The 4,957-nt window shown below is 44.1% G+C and overlaps 1 pseudogene; it reads right to left on the reverse strand.

Moving 5' to 3' along the window:
* Positions 1–3,856: 3,856 nt before the first annotated feature.
* On the reverse strand, positions 3,857–4,734 carry LOC118830790 (annotated as a pseudogene).
* Positions 4,735–4,957: the final 223 nt, after the last annotated feature.

The raw sequence follows: 4,957 nt of genomic DNA on the forward strand, positions 1-4,957 counted from the left end.
CTTCTATGTGCAAAGTCACGTGCTGGATGTTGGGGAAGATTTAAGGATAGGTAAGGCGTTGTCTCTGCCCACATGGAGCTCATATTCTAGGGGAGATCAACTTATACACAATACAATATCCAATACAGTACTGGTATAGGGAAAAGGGAAGGGAATAAGTATTTATGTAGGGCCTACTATGTGCCAGGCACCGGGCTAAGCATTTTTTACGAATATATGATTACAAATATTTCACTTGATCCTAACAACAACCCTGGGAGGCAGGTGCTATTATCATATCTTTTTTATAGTTGACAAAATTGAGGCAAACACAGGTTAAGTGACTTGCCCAGAGCCATACAGCTAGTAGTGTCTGAATTCAAGACTTCCTGTGTCTAGGCCCAATGTTCTATCCACTGGGCCATCTAGTGCAGAATATATAAAAGCATGAAGAGTAGGTACAAAGTATCATTCAAAACTGGAGAAAGACATACAGCTGGTAGTGTCTGAATTCGACTTCCTGTGTCTAGGCTCAATGTTCTATCCACTGGGCCATCTAGTGTAGAATATATAAAAGCATGAAGAGTGGGTACAAAGTATCATTCAAAACTGGAGAAAGACATATAGCTAGTAGTGTCTGAATTTGACTTCCTGTGTCTAGGCTCAATGCTCTATCCACTAGGCTATCTAATGTAGAATATATATAAGCATGATGAGTAGGTACAAAGTATCATTCAAAGCTGGGGAAAGATGATAACTTCGGATTGGAGAGAATCAAGGAAGGCCTCTTGTAAGAGGTTGGAGCTTGAAATTGAAGAAGAGGTAGGATTTCAATAGCTGGAAGGGAAGGGGAAGCATCTAAGGCATGGGCAAAAAGGCACGGACATGGGAAGGCACCGAGAATGGACGAAGGCTGGTTAGGGGTTCACTTTGGGTGGATCTAACAAACATGAGTCTGTTTATTCTTTGAGTAGAATGGAAAAGGAAGAAGGCATCAGATTGTGGAGGGCCTTGAATATCACATGGAAGAGTATGGACTTTATTCAGCAAGTCCTAGGGAGTGAAGGAGCTTTGTACTTTCTCCCTTATGCACCTTTTATCATGGCATTTCCTCTCCCCCCTTGAATCTACTTTCTCCTCATCTTCACCCATTAAAATGCTACTCATCCTTTGAGATTCGGCTCAAATTCTACTTTCTTTATGAAAAAGTTTGGCATTTTGGTAGCTCATTATATTGAATTTGGCCTTTCATTGTACCCCACATTGTGTCATTTCTGTGTTTAGCATAGTGCCTAGAACTTAGAATGTTAGAACTAGAAGGAACCTCAATGACTCTCTATGAAGCTCAGGAGGCCTGTCTCTTAATAGGAAATCTCTATGCCCTGGAAAAATATAAGCTCCTTGAGAATAGGAATTGTTCTATGTTTCTGGTTCTGTAACCCCCAGGGCCTAGCATAGCGCGTGGCCCATGGTAAATGCTTAATACTTAGTGATCGATGGATTCTTGGGCCAGGAAAGGCTGCCCTTATTCAGGCCTCCACTTTTTCTGACAAAGCCTGACGCAGCTGTAAGGCATCAGTTTGTCCAGAGGGTGGCGCCTAGAAATCAGGCATCTCTCCACTCAATCCCTGCAACCGTGAGCTCTAAACTTGGGGCTTTCTGCTTCCTGCCCTGTCTAAGCACAAATGTGGGTTCTTGGGGCTGAGGCTGGGTGCAAAATTTAATACCCCCTCCACCAAATCCTCTGATAGAAGGAAAAAGAGGCAGGCTTTCAGAGGCAATAGTCAGAGGTCCTGGGGTGTGAACTGGCATTCTGCACCTGCTTGCACATCTGGATTTACCTACACTTGTGTCCATGCTTATTTTCCTGCACTGGTGTCTTTATACATGCCTACCTGTGTGCATCTTTGTGTTTGTCTGTTCCTATATGAAACTGAACAAGTGCATAGATAGTGGCAAATATTTCTGGCTAAGACTTTTTGTCTCATATGGGAATGAGACAGCACTCCTGAGAAGGCAGCCTATAGTCTGCCAGGAGAAGAAAGACTCTTCAGATCCAGTCCTGGGGCACAGGCCTCTGGGTGCTGCCCAGCAGCTCATGCCAAATGCTTCTTCTTTCCTGATCCCACAGGTAAGGACAGACCAACCAGGATCTTCTTGTTCCTTCTTTGGGGGCATATGCACCATTGACACCCTAGGGCCAATAGCCTATGCTATTCGCAGCTGTGTTTGAAATGAAAACTGAAAAGGGAAAGCTGGCTTCTATAACAGGGACCTGAGATTTCAGGAAAAAATTGTGAAGCCAGGAAAATTTGTCTCCTCTACCTTCCTTCTCTCAAAGATAAAATAAACCCAATTCATAATGTGGTATTAGTGCCTTACCAGTATTGGCTTTTAAAAAGCAATGCCTGGAGAAGGCTTAACAACAAAGGAATGAATTGCTATTGGTAGAATTTCAGGCCTGAGGACAGGTTTGTGGGTGAGATTATTCAGTAAAGGGGAATTTCTCAGATGCTCCTGAGAGCAGACTCTGTCCCAAATAGACCATTAGACTAAAACAGACCCTACCTACTCCATCTGCTCCTAGGGTTACCTGTGGCATATGTGCATGAATATATATATATACATATGTGTATATACATGTATGTGTATATATGTGTATATATATATACACACATTACATAGCATATGTAATACACTTTGCTCTGTAGTTTCTCCCCACCCTTTCCTGCAAAGAATGTCAAGAGGGTTTTGAGGCTGTGGAAAAAGGGAAGAAGTGACATCTAACATTTGTTGCAATAAGAGGGGGCTGAGCTCAAGGCTATGCGTTTTCAGAGGTCCTAGCCAGGGATATGGGATAGCACGAATCCTCATGAGATTTGAACAAATTGAACCCCAGGTTCCATGCTGACATCCTGAGTCCACAGTTTGTGTATCTTCACTTAATAAATGGCCTTGATGTTGTTTGTCCTTTGTTCTCTAAGAAGACCATGACATCAGGGAGGTGATACCACGACATGCAAGTGAAACCGATTTAAGTGGGGGAGGGCTGGGCAAAGTCACCAGCCTCACTTTCTCCTCTGGAGCCATCTGGGTCCAGTGGAGAGATATAGATCAGAATGACTGGAGATGGCCCTTGATGCAATAGGAGACCTTGGTCTTTTTAAACTAAGGTCTTTGACAGGTCTCAGTTTGACTGAGGCAGTACCAAGTTAGTGATTAAGGCAAGGTAAGAAATGAGACAGAAAATGTCCTCTCTACCTAGCAAAAAAAAATCCATCTGGGAAGGGAAGACCCTCAGGGTTTCTGGCCAAAACAGAAACAATTGCTATTTATATTCACTCTGAGCCAATCTGAGCCCAATAATAACCACGTGGGGCTTGCCCTGGATCTATGAGTCAGAGTAATTTGGGTTTAAGGCATGGTTCTTAAGAAAACCTTGATGTATGCAGGAGTAGACCCTCCTGCAAAAACTGTGGTTTGTGTTGGGGGGGGGTGGAATTTCTGGAATTTAGGAGAGCAGTAGGCTTAGAGCTGCTCAGTGGATATTTATTATGCATTATTCCCCTCTTAATATGTACTTTTAATTTGCTTATTGATTCTATGTTCAAAGTAAAAATGTTACATATATAGTGGAATCTAAGAATGCCTGTGTGTTTCTGTGGTGTGGTCAACTCCATTATGCCAAAGTCATGTGACTAGGGCTCCCTGAAATACAGCTAATTCAAGAAAGAGGCAAGGTTGAGCTATTAAGTTGGGGCTCAGAGATGACTTTGATTGGATGAATCCACAAATCTATACACATTTTTTTGTAAGAAACCAGTGTTTATTTTCCATCAGCATTTTTCTAACACTATTAGAGCATCTGAGGTAAAACTTAAGACCACTCTGTGGTAGTTCCTACCCACTCAGTGGCCTGAGCAGTAGGAGCCTCAGACCAGTCCTCAGTAGCTGGTTGACCACTCCAGTCTTCAGTAGGGAACTGCTGAATGGGCACAGATGGCACCCGTACTCCCTTGGACCAATCAGCCACTTCTAGGTGAGCAGCAGTGAATTCTGGGGTGGATGTAGTCCATTCACCCTGAAACTCCTCCTTTATCACTGCCTTCTCAGCTGCAGCCTGCTCTTCCTTTTCACTATCCCCTGGATCCCTGTAGAAGTAAAGATCATGTATAACCTCCCATGGGCATTTACAGGAGATGGTACCATGCATACATACATAGGACTTCATGGGCCAGCATCCACCACAATCAGACCCACTGAGAGAGCTCCCTTGTTACTACATGGAATGGCAATGTCCATATAGCGAAGTGGGGAGTCTGTGTTCCACGGTGCAATGGTTGGGAGGTTCACATATGATGCTTCAGTCAGAGGCTGATGGTTTGCCTGAGGGTCAGTGACCATCAAGAGGGGAGGCTCCCTGAAAGCTGCCTGGATCTGATTAGTGAAGGTACCTGGTGTGAAGCGTCCAGCAATAGGCATGGCGCCAGTGGCAACAGCAAATTTCAGAGCAGCTCTCTGGCCAGTGTTCCTGGATGAGATGACACTAACATCAGTTGGATTTTCAATGGCAACAATGCCACGAACTGCCAGCAGAAGCTTTCCCAAGTTCTCTTCACATTAACAGTGTAGATACCATTACTCTTTCCGTTCCATCTGGCAGTCCAAATTGGTGCCACCCAAATGGGTTCCTGCGGCAAGGAATTTGAGGACATCCTCCTCCTTCATCTGCAAGACATCTAGGGCTCTGGACATTGTGAAAATTTCTCTTTAAAATTATGCTGGAAACTGAGAACAACGCCATATGGAACCCTTGTCTGAGCAGTGCAGAAAGCTATACACATCTTGATACTGAGCTAGGGCTTCCACAAAGAGAGGCAGAACTGAAAATTCAGAGGTGCTCTCTGAGAACCAAAGCGTGGCCCACTCAGCATTTCTGCCCAGTGGCGCAGGTCTAAGTTGACTGGGTGAGCATCTA

Source organism: Trichosurus vulpecula, chromosome 9 (assembly GCF_011100635.1).
Source record: "Trichosurus vulpecula isolate mTriVul1 chromosome 9, mTriVul1.pri, whole genome shotgun sequence".
NCBI lineage: Eukaryota > Metazoa > Chordata > Mammalia > Diprotodontia > Phalangeridae > Trichosurus > Trichosurus vulpecula.